Source organism: Corvus cornix, chromosome 9 (assembly GCF_000738735.6).
Source record: "Corvus cornix cornix isolate S_Up_H32 chromosome 9, ASM73873v5, whole genome shotgun sequence".
In the NCBI taxonomy this organism is placed as follows: Eukaryota; Metazoa; Chordata; class Aves; order Passeriformes; family Corvidae; genus Corvus; species Corvus cornix.
The window spans coordinates 2,294,102-2,310,203 of record NC_046339.1 but is presented as its reverse complement, the minus strand read 5'-3'; the positions used below and the strand labels follow the sequence as shown (position 1 = coordinate 2,310,203).

At 41.9% G+C, this 16,102-nt stretch overlaps 1 long non-coding RNA gene across 1 annotated transcript in view; it reads right to left on the bottom strand.

Annotated features, from left to right (window-relative positions):
- Positions 1-444: 444 nt before the first annotated feature.
- LOC120410484 overlaps positions 445-16,102 on the bottom strand; it is a 49,058-nt gene continuing 33,400 nt past the window's right edge. Inside the window, exons 10-17 of the long non-coding RNA XR_005602685.1 lie at positions 10,513-10,563; positions 8,891-10,038; positions 6,512-6,662; positions 6,300-6,360; positions 5,848-6,021; positions 4,900-5,063; positions 3,843-3,906; positions 445-3,244 (exon numbers count right to left, since the gene is read on the bottom strand). This is a non-coding gene — a long non-coding RNA (uncharacterized LOC120410484). The remainder of the gene's footprint in view (positions 3,245-3,842; positions 3,907-4,899; positions 5,064-5,847; positions 6,022-6,299; positions 6,361-6,511; positions 6,663-8,890; positions 10,039-10,512; positions 10,564-16,102) is intronic.

Sequence of the window (16,102 nt, the reverse complement as noted above, 5' to 3'; positions counted from 1 at the left end):
AACCTGTTTAAATTGTCTGCTTTAAAACTGTAATTAAAGCTTTCAGGGAAATCCTTTCTTACTCCTTTTATGTTACCCAAGTCCTCCTCTCACTCCTCAGTTGCCTACACCAGATCCCACATAGGAACCTGAAATATGGATTTGTCTCCTACACCTGCCATGGAATATGGGCCTGGTAATTGAATTAAAGTTCTCCAAAATAAATTGATTTAGTGCAGCAGATGGCCAGCGTGAATTTCAGCTTGCTGTGTGGCAGCCAAGTTGATTTAAATCAACTCGAGGAGAGGTAGGCTTTAATCAGGTCAGCTGACAGCTATTAGAGCAAACCTGATTGAAATTCAGAAATTTGGGGAAAATAAATTCACCACCAACCCGACACTGCCCTCCCACAGGGACCCAATGGATAAAACTTTTAAAACATTCAAATGATTTTGGTTTGGGTAATAAGATTTAGTAGAGCATGGCTGGCTTTTATTTTGCTGTTTAGCCTCCTCTGTGCCTTTTTAGTGGAAAAGGTGCCACATAAAACCAAGCACCACGGAACATGAGAAGAGGGAAAAGGTTCAATTCTTGGCCGCCTTCAATCAATTTTTAAAACCGTTCAAACGAGACATAAAATACTACGAAGTCAAAATAGCTGCATTTTATACTCAGCTTGCACAGCTGTAAACAAAAATAAAGCTGAAAGGGGAGAATTCGTGCAGCAAATATTTCCTTTTTCCCAGTCTTGACATTAACCATTCCTTCCATAACAAATCTCTTTGCTAAGCGTAGAGATAAGATACAGGTGAGTTTTCTGTGCCACCTGGGATGCCTCATTAGCGGTTTTTGATAATTATATTCTCCATGGCTCTGGAACAGCTGGGCTTTATCTTCCAAGTAGGAATGAAATCTCCATCCTGCTTTCTCTCTTATTTTGAGCATCTTGTACACAAAGCTGGTTCAGAAATAGATTTTCCAGCTTGTTGGCCAGCTCCAAATCTTTATTATTTATTTTCACCTCAAAATCGTGATGAAAGGAGCACTTCAGAAGTATTTTGGGGAAATACATATTCAAGAATGAGACTGACTAGGAAATAATGGATTTTTTCAACCAAATGGGATGTTTAAACATTTTCCATATTAAAGAAGAACAGCCTGAGACACAACTCCACCTCCCCACCAGCCATTTCTCAATGTGGCAGGGAAGGTGTGCACAGATAAATGAAGCTGAAAACCAGGAATCATTAAAAGCCACCAGGAACTGACAAACTGTGGATCCAATTGAACCAACCTTGTTCTAGTCCCAAACAAGAAAGAAAACACCTTCAGCGTTTCTTTAATCCAGTGGCAGGATTATTTTTAAAACTCTTTTTTTACCTGCATTTCTGTTCCATAAATCACAGAACATTTCAGGTTGTAATGGGCACGTGGGATCATCAAGTTCCACTTCCATGCATTTGTATATGGGATATTCTGTGTGGTTTTCCTGTAGGATGTCGTTAGAAAATCAAGTGAGGTTGGAATAGATTCCTTCATTAGTGCTGGAGGGGAGTCTGCCATTTCTCTGGAGGCAGATTAGGCTAAAAAAAAGTTGCTTACATTTGATTTGGCTCATTCTTGCATGCCCTTATTAAAAATACCTTCCCAGGATCAGTTTCTGTTGCAGGCTGCCATCAAACCACGCTTCCCAACCTCCCTGTCTAGACAGAAAAGAGGAAAAAATATGAAATTGTGGGGTGTGGGATTGATCAGGAGGAGATTTTTCTCTTTTTTTTTATTATCAGCACCCAGCAAGGACCTGTGTGTGCTCCTTGTGCACTTCAAAGTCATCTCACCTCAATCTTTGCATGGATTGACATTGCTGGACTTGGATGAACCACAAAATTCGGGATGGAAGCAGAGGGTGCAACTGTGGATGCAGGTGCTGGGGTCAGACTCTGCACCAAACACCCAAAAAAACCCTGAGCATGGAGCATCCAAAACCCACGGCAGCAGCAGTTGGCAAATCTGAGTCATCCTACAAATGCACAACATCAAAAATGTCAGAGGCTCGTTGGAAACCCCAGCGCTTTTCCCTCACGTCCCTCGAGTCAAGAGTTGCTGTTGTGTGCCCAGAGTTGGGATGGAAGGAGAGAGAATCCAATACACTCTTTTATATTTCATCTCTTTACTTCTCTTTCCCCATTTAGCTGCTCTCCCACTCGTGATTCACAACGTTCCAGCCACTTGGAAGTCAAAGGGAGCCGAAAGCCGCGGCACAAAACAACATCTTGCAGAATCAAATGTTTCAAGTGGGTCTTAATCATCAGCTTACATTGAACTTCAGACTATTCATATGCAGAAAAGATTGCAAAATCCGAGCTTCAGATGGCATTGCTTCATTAATGGCATGAGCAGCCACAATTATCGGGCTGTTGTTTCCAACAACGAGCTTAGAAATACAGGGAAATGGCCACAATATCTTTATTTATTGGGTTGGATCTTTGAAATGTCATCTCTGAGGCAACTTTTTTTTGAGGCAGCTCAAAAATCTGTTCTCGAGTTTTTGGGGAAGAAAAATAAAAGACACACCAGATAAATCGAGCTATTTTTGTACTGACATGGATGACAAATATGTATCCAGAAACATTCAGCAAGTGGGTTATTCTTATGTTTCCCTAATTCAATAAGGCTAAATAAGGTGAATAAGAATAAAGTGAGTCAAGAGATTATCTGTTACAATTGATATCTCTGTGTGAATGGGATTTCCAAGTCCTAGAAAGTCCAATTTCAGGTTGACAGTGCTGTAATAATGAGAAATTCCTTCTGGGATGTTTGTTCTGAACCATTCTCCGTCCTGGAATACAACAGGCAGCCACTTGTCCTGTCAAGGCTGCTAATTAAATCCAGTGATATCCATCCTCCATAATGCACCATTTCCATGGTGAGTTTACTTAGGAAAAGGTCCTGAGAACTGGCAGAGAATAAATCTGCTCAGACATAGCTGTGCTGAATAGTCCATGTGTGCCACCCCAAAATCACAGAATCACAGAATCATTCAGGTTGAAAAAGCTCTCTAAAGTCATCAAGTCCAACCATCGACCTTAGGTTTTCACATCAGAAGCTGAAAACTCTGAAAACAATCCCAAAACTCCAAACCAGGGGCCTCCTGCATGGGAGTCTCTGGTTCTGCAGAGTTTCTTTGGCAGCTCCAGGAATTCCTGGACCTCCTGAAAATTCCGTTGCTTACAGGGTGGTTTTGGTGTCGAGGATTTGCATACATCTGCAAATATAAATAAACCACTTATATAAAGAAACAAGCTTGGCAAGAGCGTATCAGCTGTTCTGTTCCACCCAAAATGGTTGCTCATTTTTCCGTGGCTTTTAAAAAAACCCCAGCCCTTCCATTTTTCCTGGAAAGTTGTCATTCCCACATATCCCCATGCAGGGAATCATCCTTCCTAATGGGCCTCTACTGTGAGGCCTTCCAGGTGCTTTACAAAGAACACAGGGGAAATATTTTGCCCCAGCTCTGGTTTTTCATATATTTAATATTCATACTGAAAGGGGGAAACTCATCTTTCTCATTTTTGCTTTTCAGGTCCTTCTTGTAAAAAAAGAAAGAAGATTTTAATTTATTAAATGGTTTAAAAATTAATTGTATCAAACACATAAAGTATCATAGGATGGATTTCCCTGTCCCCACCACAAAAAGTTCCTCAAATGGATTTCTCTGTCCCCACCACCCTAAAAAGTTCCTCAAATATTCTGTTTTGCCTATGATTAGGAACTTCTACATTTTACAAATATTTCTTTCTACTGAAGCAATTTTTTTCTCTTAATCAAAGCAATTTCAAGGTAGAAGTAAGAGGAAATCTCACCTTTGCATCGTGTTGTGAATCCATAAAATCATTCTTCTTATCCTTCAACTCCATCATCCACTGGCTGGAAAAAAAAAATGAAAGTTAAGAGGGAAAGATTCTTCCACCGCAAAATCCTTAAACAAAAAATCCTTAAAAATACACAAGTAAACCAACAAACTAAAGAAATCAATGGGATTTGGGGGTCTAGAAATGATCAAATAGAGGCAAAATTTAGTCAAGCAGAAACAAAAGCAAGCAGGAGGATATCAGTGCCCAAACTTAATTGCTTAAATTCCTTAAATTTCTGGAGTGAAAGGTAATATATTAAGGAAGCTAATTAGATATTGATTTAAATAAATGCAGACTCCTGGTGGCTAAGCAGTAGTCATTAAGGGTTCTTGTAGAAATTAAAGGCTACGAGGAAAAAACCCAAATATTTTTGCAGCCCTGGTTGTAAGAAAGGCAAAAATTAAAATCTCATTCAGCCAGAAGTTGCATTATTTGAAAACACACTCCTGTTATTGCACCCAGACCCTCACGGAATTCAGTGGGAAAGAACTGGCTGAAAACACGGAGCATGGGGTTGTAAACATCCAGCCTGCAGTCTAATTATCAGTTACAGGATTTCATGGCATCAAATCCACCAAATTTAAGCATTTATGGTTCCCTGAGACAATAGCAACAGAATTAAAGAGCACTGAAAGAGTGAAGTTTCCTGGGAATGAGAGGAAAGATCATGTATTTCTGTTTGCTGGAAAGCAGGAATATCACTGGCAGAGGGATCCAGCTCCTACCCATCCCTGGGAGTTAGCCCTGAGCTGGGTGGGACGTTGGGCTCCCCAGCCTGAACTTTTCTTGGGAAGGATCCTATCTTTCCAGAGGGAGAACTTTCCAAGAAACTCAATAAAAAAGGAGAGGTGAACCCCTACTATAAAAATAAGTAAACACACAAATAAATGAATATTTGATTATATAAATAAATATTCAATTACATAAATAAACACAAATTAAAATGAAGCTAACTACCATTTTAAAATTAAATAAAGAGATAATATAGAGCAAATAATTTGCAAACCCCTTTCTTTTCCCTCCTTCTCTGTCCTTTCTCCGTCCCCAGAGTCCAACACTCTCTCTGACAGCTCCACATCTTGTGCTTTCCCTCTAATGTGTGGTTTGACTGTGCCCTGTGTTTTGGATGCTCCCTTGATGGCCGGTTGCTTCAATATTCTAACAAGCCCACTGTAAAAAAGAAATAAAAATAAGCATTACACTTTCTTTGTCAAGGAATCATTTTAGGGATGTATTCAGTTGTGAAGGGGGAGTTATTGTAAATCACTATCACCAACCAAGAGGAATTGCTCCCAACAATTCCCAGTGACAGTCCCAAAGAGACAACTACTGCTCACGCCAATCATTTTTCTTTGCAGAATTTTCTGGACTAGAGCCCTGAAATTGTTGTTTCCATTACTGAGAGGTATTTGGAACCTCCTCCTTGATTGAGTTTATTTTTTGTGCTACCTGAACACAAAATATAGAAATTTAAATTGAGTTTATACAGAAATTGGACAACACCATCAGGCAGCAGGTGGTTTGGGTTGCTCCTTTCAGCTCTCCATAGCAATCTTCAATTTCATATTTTTGATTGATTGTTTCTAAAATCAATTCTAAATTTCCTATTGGTTTGAAAATTTGCAGATATTCCATTTTTTTCCCCCTTTTCAGTGCATGTGGGTCACCAAATTACATGGAATTGTAAATGTGGTGTAACACTAGAGAATCACAGGATGGTTTAGGTTGGAAGGGACTTTTAAAGGTCATTTAGTGCCACAAGGAGGGACCAGGAGCTGTCCTGCTAATTCCAGGCTCAGAGAAGCCTTTGGATTGACTTCCAGGAGTCGTTAGTGGTGCTCTTCCCTGATTTAAGGCTCCCCACAGACCTTAGCCAATGTTTTGGTCCTTACTGACACCGCTCTATGAACTACGACTCATTAAATTAGACGGGAGTTTGGGGGAGATTAATTACCTTGTGAGGTGCTTGACATTCCCCATCTGGAGCAGAGCTCCCGGCTGTCACCTGCTGGGGGAGGAACCATTCCATCCACGGAAAGGCACTTCATTCCATGAACACTTCATTCCCAGATTTAGCTGCTCCTCCAAGGGCTCAATGACGCTCCCGGATTGCATCCTGTGCAGCCCCCTGAAGGACAAGGGGATGAACTATTCCATCCATGGAAAACCATTTCCAGAACACATCGTTCCCAGATTTAGCTGCTCCCACAAGGACTAAATGATGCCCCTGGATTGCATCCCATGCACGCCCACATTTCACTGAAGGACAGGGAACGGCAGGACGGCCGTGACATGGAGCTGTGGCTGCATCTGAGCAGCATTTCAACTCTGTTGTTTCCTCTCTCAATGTTACAAATAAATCCTAAAAAAAAACAATTAAAATGTTCTAGAACTCCCTACAAATACCTGGGAACGACAGCCAAGAACTCCTTGTTGATGTCATCAACGAGCATCGCATCACATTTTTCTGTGAAATCAGAAAATATAAAATACAGATTGATCCTTTTTGTCTATAATCTTTAAAAGAACAAATAAAATGTAACAAAGAGAAACCCACAACGCCAATATTATTCTCTGGTCTAGGCAATGTGTTAATAAATTGACCTGATTATACTCACATTCCACGTTAGAAGAACAATTGGATTTTCTCCTGCTGGATTTTTCCAGAAACAGATATTTCCGGGCCATCAGAAATGTTGTGAATGTTTCTCCTGTGCCACAGATTGGGATTTTATTTCTTGGTGCCTTCATCTAACCCAATAACTTGTGCTGAAATTAGATCAGGCATTTTAGGAAGAGATTCAATCTTATTTTAAGACTCCTCATTGATGCTGCATGAACCACATCCATTATTAATCTGTTCCAGTGCTTAATTACCCTTGTTAAGAATACAATTAAGAAATTGTCTGCTTTTTGGTTGACCTTTTTCTGTGTCCAATTTTTCTTCCATTTCTGTCAAAATTTTCTGATAATGTTTCTCCTAGATTGTCTCATGCATAGCCCTGCTCACACAGAAATATATTTAAAATACAAGCTCTCCTCTTCCTTGTCTAGAGTAAAAGTGGTCTATGTATAGAAGAAATAAAAAAATTAAAAAATTTAGAAAGGAAGAACAGAAAGGACAAAGAAACATAAAATAAATTATTCTGTAAAAGTGGGTGATTTATTTAAAAGAAACTGAGTGGCTCATCTTGCACCAGGGCTATTTTTAGACAGAAGTTCAGCATTTAAGGTTCAAATCCAAGGTTTGCTGATGCCCAGAATTTATTGTTGCAGCTCTGCTGCTAAATCCATCATCCCTTGGATATGATGCTATGAATAAAGGGGCTGGAGTGTGTTCAGGGAAGGGAGTGGGGTTGGGAAGGGTCTGGAGCCCCAGGAGTGGCTGAGGGAGCTGGGAAAGGGGCTCAGGCTGGAGCAAAGGAGGCTCAGGGGGGACCTTGTGGCTCTGCACAAGTCCCTGACAGGAGGGGGCAGCCGGGGGGGTCGGGCTCTGCTCGCAGGGAACAGGGACAGGAGGAGAGGGAACGGCCTCAGGCTGGGCCAGGGGAGGCTCAGGGTGGACAGCAGCAGGAATTTCCCCATGGAAAGGGTGCTCAGGCCTTGGCAGGGGCTGCCCAGGGAGGTTTGGAGTGCCCATCCCTGGAGGTGCCCAAGGAAGGGCTGGAGGTGGCACTCAGTGCTCTGGGCAGGGGACAAGGTGGGCATCGGTCACTTGATGACCTTGGAGATCTTTTCCACCCTCAGTGATCCTGGGATTCTCTGATCCCATCAGTGCCTGTGGGGCCATCCACAGCTCTTTGGGATCCCTCCAGCATCCCTTCAACCAGGAGCAGAGCCCTGAGGAACTGCTGCGGATTCAGGTGAGGGGTGGGCAGGGCTGCTCCTGCCGGGGCTGTGTCATTATTTGTGGGTTATTGATCCCTCCCCACACACACATTTACTCCAGCACAGATAAATACACACAAACAACCCCAAACCTTTCTGACACCACACGGGTGACAGCCAGAGCACAATTTGTTGTGTGTATTTGTATCTCCCTGACTCCCACACAGAGTTTCCATGGGAAAACTGCAGAATGCCTCCACATGGGAATTTTTTAGTGCAGCTCCTAAACCCATCATCTCCCCAAAATGTCCTTTTATAGCCTTGTCAATCAGTGTATAATTAGCTGCGTGTACATGCAGAACAGATGGGAATTTTGGAAATGTTGCTTTTACTAAATGCATGCGAGGAGTTAAAAAAAAAAAAAAAAAAGAAGAGGAACCATGACTTAGGGATTTAATATATTTGTATTCCTAATGTGAGGTTGAATTAAATTCAGTTCTATAAATACAGCCAGTAAAATGTGAGGCAAAAATGCCAAGAATTATTAATTACAAACAACAACAACAAAGTTCCCTGGTATTCAGAGGAGAAAGTAAGAAAATACCATATTTCACTGTGAAAAATAAACATCAGGTTTCTGCTGATGACTTCAGATGGCCTCTTTAAGGAGGATTTTCCCAAGTTTTAGGGACATGAAATTCTGTCATTTTGGGCTAAGAATTTCAGTATCCCCTTCATGATCTCACCACAGTTCACCAGCACTCAGCTACTTAAGATTTCTGATTGAATTTATAGAATATATATATAATTTTAGACTTATGCACCAGAATATCTCACTTAATAACTATTTACTCTTTTCTTTCTTTTCAAGTGTTGTTATAGAAATGTATTTTCTCCCAGTTGAAGTCTTGGTTGAGACTGAGTCTCCTGGAAAATTAAGGACATAAAAGAACACAGAAATGTGACTTTTTTTTCCTTCTCCCTGCACACTTTCCAGACACTGCACTGGTTTTTGACAGCTCAGTTTAGAACAGGAAGAGAAAACAGAATGCCAAATTAAAAAGGAATAAAATGAATAAAAATCTTTGGATGAAAATGGGACCACTATTCACTATTTTTGAAAAACATCCTTTCAGTCCCTGTAAAATGAAAATTCCTTACAAACTTACCTGGAGTTGCTAAAATAGGGCAGACAATTACAACAAGAGTTGCTGGCAGTGGGATTTTTTGCTCTACCACTGCCTACAAAGGTTGACACTCCCAGATGAGGTGCTGAAATTCAGATTCCCGAGCCTGTATGAAAGTGTGCCATGAGCTGGACCAAGAATTGTGCAGCTTTTCTTGCCCTGTGCAGGAACTCTGCGTCACGAAGCACTTTAAAACACAGTGGCTGGAACTCAAATTGGAGATTTTCTTTCAGAACAGAGCCAATTTCTGGGCATGATGTTTTGGATTTTACTATTTCAGTGGATACCCACCTCCCTCCCAACCAACTGCAGTGGAAACACCAAAATCAGGCCCTTTTTAGTCTGAATTACCAAAATAATAAGTGGTTGTAATATGATTAGTGCTTGAATTAGGTTTATTACGTTCAAGAAGGAAATGAAGGGCAAAGAATCCAGGTTTTTTTGCCATGGGTATTGGAATAAACACAATAAGATCTCCCAAAATAATGCACTGAAGTGCTAGAATATCACACTGATGAGCACTCAACTTTTCCTCCTTGGGGTACAAACTATAAATTAATTATGCCTTGGAAGGCAGCTTGGCTGCAGGGGCTGGGGGGATGAGGGGAAATAGATGGAAAAGACTTTCTTGGCTGCTGGGAATATCCAAGGATGACAGAGGGATCGTTTTTACTTCCAATATAAACAAGTAGCCCAGAGTGAAAAAAACCCAAAAAGATAATTAAGACAAGTTATCAGGAAAACTGGACCTCCTGGCTTATCACATCTAATGATTTGTTATTCTGGGCATATTTCTCAGGTTTTTCCCTCAGAAAGGCATCAAGGCCCATCAGCCTAATTGTGAAAAATCGTTAGGCTTGGATTTTAGCACATTTAGGTAATTCCTAAAGATAGAGAGCAGAATCTGTTTCCTTCCAAGCAATATCTTGTTGTTGAAATAAATTGGATCAGATGTATACAATATAACCATGAACTTATCTGGGGAGTTGAACACAATGGAATGTGAAGGACACGGGAACTTTCCAAGTCAATAACGCTGCCAAAGCCTGCGTATCTCAAAACTTCAGGTAGTGCCATGACAAGCAGAATGGAGAGATAATATCCAATAAATAGAGGGAGAGAGAAAGGATCTGTCAATTGGAAACAACCAAAAATGCAACGTTAAAGCTCTTGAGTCTATTTTCAGAAATGACAGAAATTTATGCTTTAAATCCCAACTTTTGATTTATCGCTTTAGACGACAGCTCAACTTTTATCTCAGCGAATCACAGAGTCCCAGAATGGTTTGGTTGGAAAGGACCTTAAAGATCATCTTGTTCCATCCCCTGCCATGGGCAGGGACACCTCCCACTGTCCCAGGCTGCTCCAAGCCCCAGTGTCCAGCCTGGCCTTGGGCACTGCCAGGGATCCAGGGGCAGCCCCAGCTGCTCTGGGCACCCTGTGCCAGGGCCTGCCCACCCTCCCAGGGAACAATTCCTTCCCAATATCCCATCCAGCCCTGCCCTCTGGCAGTGAGAAGCCATTCCCTGGGTCCTGTTGATCCGAGGCTTTGTATAAAATCCATGAGAAAGTAAAATCTGATGTTTCTACTCACAGGGACGCACCTTCAGAATAAAACTCAAGTTCCATTTCTGCACAAACTCAGCTGTGATTTCCTACATGGAAAAATGAGATCAGCAGGTAAATCCTGGTTGGAAAGCAAAGTCTATATTCCATCAGCAGACACCCTCATCAAATTCAATTGTATTTATATTTCTTTGAATTACTGAAACTCAACAACATGTGCTTTAAATAACAACTGAGAGATTAATCTTTGTAATATGTTAAACAAGAACTTTCAAATGAATCTAGCATTTGTTTTCCTGAAGAGATGGCAGCAATATGGAGCTTAAGATTTTGATTCAGAAAATTATCATATCTTTATAGAGACGGAGGGAAAAAATTAAACTTTCTGTATGACTTTCTCTGTACATATTTAATTTGGCTAAGTCAACAGGCTTTCCTCTACTTGTTCACATTTTTTTGTATTTAAACAGAACAAAGCAAAGAAAAAAAACCCTATCCAAAGTGAGCAGAAATGTTATTTTGTGTCTAACGAAAAATATGGGATTATGAGGGAAATGCACTTGTGAAATGTAATTAAAGTTTACACCACTCATCTCCGGACTTCAGGTGCCTATTTAAAATGGAATATTTACGTCTGCATTACGGGCTGTTATTGTATCTGTAAGGACAAATGTTAATTATGGAGGCATTACCAAGACAGCCACAGAATTATTATCACGAGTTGCTTGGAGTTCTTTCCACTCTTGAATTCTGGGAAGGGATTGGAGTGAGACTGGAACAACAAAGCAGAGACGAACTAAGGCTCTTCACATCCCTGCAAAGCTTTGCTGAGGTGCTGGAGAAGCCTGGGGGGAAATACCCAACTCCAACGCTCCGCCTACGGCATCTGGTCCTGCCCTGCAGGGGCTTCACGTGGGGTCCTCATTTCAGTCCCATCGTCACACATCTCTCCCCTCCCACTGCTGGGATGCTGTGCCAGCTTGTCAGGCTGGGATCCCCTCAAGCCTGCAGTGGAGCAGGAGTGGGGACATTTCAGTGCTGTTAAAGAGCACTTGGCGTTCCAGATGAGATTGAACATTGATCCAGCCTGGCACATCCCATATTGCACAGCCAGATCTGCCTAGTCCAAACAATAAGACCACGTGGCAATAATCTACTCTTGGAGTTTAACAAGCAGCCAGTTCTATGCAGTCAGCAGAAAAATTATCTCCACTCTTTCCCTCCTCCAACTTGTGAACCCAACTTCGGATTGAAAATCAATGGCAGCATCATGCCCTTTGGCTTCTGAGGGTTAATAGTTGGCTTCTGATAATTAAACGTTGTTTTCTGATGGTTAAAAGTTGTCTTCAGGTTGTACCCAACAGAATCCACGTCTCCTGCCTTTTTTCCCCAGGAACAGAATGTGTATCCAGTTCTGCTGCATGTCAGGCACACTGACAGCAGCTGAACACTCTTAAAAGCAGTGTTTTACTGTAATTATGCTCATTTGTACCATGAAGAAATGCAGTTTTCTTGTTAGCATTAAGTTTTGTTTATAAAATTTGGCTTTTCACTCACCAGGTAAAATGACACTATAAAAACTGTGTATGTGCACATGAAATCAGATTTAAAAAACAACATGGCAGAAGAGTGAAAAAGAAATACTAAAGACTGTTTTGATACAAACACCCTTATTTTTACATGGAATATTTACTCATCCAAAACACACAGAGAGTGCTTTGCACAACTCAGTGGAGGATCAGCACCAAACATTATTTCAGCTCAGAGCACTCCTCCAAAATGAACAAAGTTCCTTTTAATCCGTCAGCTTTTATTTTTGTTAATGTGCTCTGGAAACACTTTTAACTGAATGGTTGAGCATGGAAAATTAAATGTTCTCCAGATACACAAGGTTTCTTGGTCTCCATCTGAAGTCTGCAACAGCTGTGGAAAGGCAGAGGCACCTCTGGCTTGGGCTCCTCGATGGATGTGGAGATTTTCTGTTGGTATTGGACCAAGCCCAGCAGGTACAGCGCTGCAAAGAGTTTCCTACACTTCTTTAAAAATAAAAAGGGGAAGCAAAGTGCCAAAATATTCCTGTCATATTTATCTGGACATGACCCAGCACAGAAAGTGGAGTTCTCTGTTATACTCAGCACGTGCCATCTTCTACCAAGGAAAACTGATTTTTGCCCATGCCCTTCTTTTGGCTCTATGAACACCAACTCACACATATATTCAGAGAGGTTCCAGACCTGCAGGTATCCCTGCACAATGAGGCATTTCATCCTTTCAAACAGCACCCAGAGCTTGAAAGAATCATTCCCCATTCATTTTGGGTCCTTTGTGTGCTGAATTCCTATGAAGAGGTGCAGTAATTCCCAAGGAGGTGGGGAGGAGATGGGACATTGTGTTTCTGATGGGAAACCTTCAGGCTATCAAAGTGCTCCATGAAATCACCAGGGATGAAATCCATATTTCCCCACTGAGTTAAACACGACTCGACAATGCCAATGAACTTTTAGAGAACTGACAGACAAATTACAGCGTGCGTGTGCTAAGCCACAGTGAAACCTTCACTCCTAAAGCCATCCTGTCAGGAGCTGTAAACACTGCGGAATAACACCGAGGATTTTCCTCCTCCCTCCCACAGCCCGTCCTTCCTGCACACAGACTGCTCCAAGACCCTGCAGATGATGCAGTGAACTGCAAATTAAAGTCGTTCTGACCTGGAAGAAAGTGAGGAATATCAAGGTGTTTCTGGTCACAGTCAAGAAAGGTTTGTTGTAGTCTCTGAAGATCTCCACTAAGAGTCTGTTCCCTCCCACGCTGTCCCAAGTTACGTCCTCCACGTGTTCTGTGTGTGAGGATTTGGTTTGTAGAGTTCTGTGCATTTGATTATTTATTGCTTTTAGCGCTTGTTCCCTGAAAGTTCTGGAAATTCTCCAAATTCTTTGTTCTGGAAAACAAAGTTCTGGAAGCAAGGGCAGCCCACAATCTGCATAGTCATACACACATCAAGGGAATTTCTCCATGGAAAAAAGTTGTCAGACATTGGAATGGGCTTTCCAAGGAGGTGATGGAGTGCCCATCCCTAGAGGTGTCCAAGGAAGGCCTGGACATGGCACTCGGTGCTCTGGGCTGGTGACAAGGTGGGGATTGGTCACAGGCTGGACTCGATGACCTCAGAGGGCTTTTCCAACCTGAACAATTCTAGGATTTTGGATGAAGGACACTGGGATGGGATGCAGGACTACAACAGGATTTGGTTGTATCCCGCTGAAGCTTCAGGGCTGGGGTTTGCTGCTTCCTTCCACCCCTTTTACCACACAGTCCAACGCTCTCCCTGTGGGAGGAGGAAATGAGGATCTCCAAAAAAATGACTGATCTCCAAAACACCTTTTAAGATCTGTATCACCCATTCTCCCGCTAAATTCATCCTCCCTGCCCAGTCCCTGTCCCCATTTGCCACCCTATCATTGCTCATTTCACCTCCTGCTGAAAACACCCTGATCTCGAGCAGGAGCACTCGACAGGTTGGAATTCCCAGCTTGGAGCCAGCTCCAAGAGAACTCACTTCAGCCAACACTGCAAAATGAACATGAACAATACTTGCCCTCTTTTTTTTTATATATATTCCTACTTCAAACCAGCTACATGCAGAACATCTGATTCTGCAATCATTATTCATGTCGCAGAATGTTTTATTCGCATGCCGAGCTCCTGTCAGACCCAATAAGACAATTCCAAGGAAAAAAATGCCTTTTTGGGGGAACAAAGAGAAGGGAGCTGGGCTCACAGTACCTCATGCAATGTTTGTCCTGGCTGGGTGACACAGCAACACTGGGATTTGGCTGGGAAAATCAAAAATTGGTTTGGTTTTTTTTGGAAAAGTTTCACAGACTCATTGTTTCTCCAGGAAAGTGAGAAATCCTGCTGGGAAAAACAACAATCACCTAAAGTGCAAGGAAAATGTGATGATTTTCTGAACAAAAAAAGGGATTTATTTTCAGATCAAATTTTTTGCTGTTGTTGCTGTACTTTTGGTGGCAAGAAAGCTTTATTTAGTCACCAACCCAATTTCAAGGGTGTTTTTAAAAAGAGCTCTGGTTTGGCTTTCCCCATCTTGCCTTTTTCCTCCTTTCTCCATATGCTGATCTGACATTCCAATCCATCACGGAGCAGGGCTGTCAGATCCTCCCTCTGGAGTTCTTACTAAACACTCCTGAAAACCACTGTACAGCTCTATCGATCTTACAACAAATAATTTAAAAAAAAAAAAGGAATTGCAACCAGGCCAACAAGATTCCAGGGGAGACCTTGCAAGCTTTTCTCTTTAATATTCCCATAATCCAGGTCATTAACAGCACTGATATCGATGTGAGGTCAGCTGAAATTTTGGCCTGACAGAGAAGTGAAACATCTGCAGGGAAAACGTTGTGCTGGAGGTGGGAATGGATGGGTGCAATTCCACGGCCTGTGTTCTGCAGGAGATCAGACAAGATGATCACAGCAGTGCCATCTGGCCTTCAAAATCTACGAATCTGCACTGAAATTCTCACTTGAACTTAGGCGACCTCTCTCCAAGCCCATCTGTAGGTTGAATATTGCCATTAAAATGCAAGCCAAGCACACTTCACCAGCCTCAGTCAGCTTCATTTTATGTAGCCACTCATGCTGGATTTTGGCAATGAAAAACCCAAGAAAACACTAGAAAAAAAATCCAAGAGTTTCTACCTATAAAGGCAAACAGCAGAAAAAGAACAAATTAACAGCCCCTAAAGCCACCAGAACATTTCAGGGACTGCCACCCTGAGGAAACACTGCCACCGAGTTCTGCAGAACAACCTGGATAAGCCAGTGCTGATGTTTGCATGGAAAATATCCCAGGAATTAGTGTGGCTGAGGTGGTAGAGGAAGACTTGCCCAGAAAGTGGTGGTTGGGACCACAGGGAGTTCAGGAGGGGAAATCATACAGGCTTTAAGCCAGAAAGGTGTAAAGGAACACACAAGGGTAAAAATCTTACACTTCAAGTTGCAGAGGTGTCTTCTTTTCTCTCACAATTGTTCATCCAAGGCCTGGCTTAAAATCAGGAATTGAAGAGCCAGCAGAATGGGGTTTTTCAAGAGCTGGAGTAGCAGTGTAAGATGGAAATCCTCCTCCAAAGCTGGGCAGCTTCCTGGTGTAGGCTCCACTGTCCTGGGGCCAACCAGACTTCCAAGAACTTCTTCTACCGTGTTTTATTCCTAATAACCCACAACTACCCTGCAAAAATTTTGGAACAAATATTCTTGCTGGTTCTACAGGAACAGCGGGAGCCTGATCCTGAATTTATTGTTGTTTATTTTTCATTTAGAAATAACTAAGAGAGAAGGGAAGGAAAAAAGGGAAAACAGGGTATCAGCAGGAACTTTTATTCCTGAGGGTCGGGTTTGTTGGGGGAAGGGTGTTTTTCAGTTTATTTGGTTTTTATAAATATATATTTTGGATCCAATGTTCTTCACTCAGCTGGATTTTGGTCCCCATGAAAACATTTAGTGTAGGATCAAATGTGGGCTATTTCTAGCGAGTTACTCAGGGAAATATATTCAGGAAGAGACTGGATCCTGCTGATGGAAAACAAATACAAACAAAGAGACAGGCCAGGA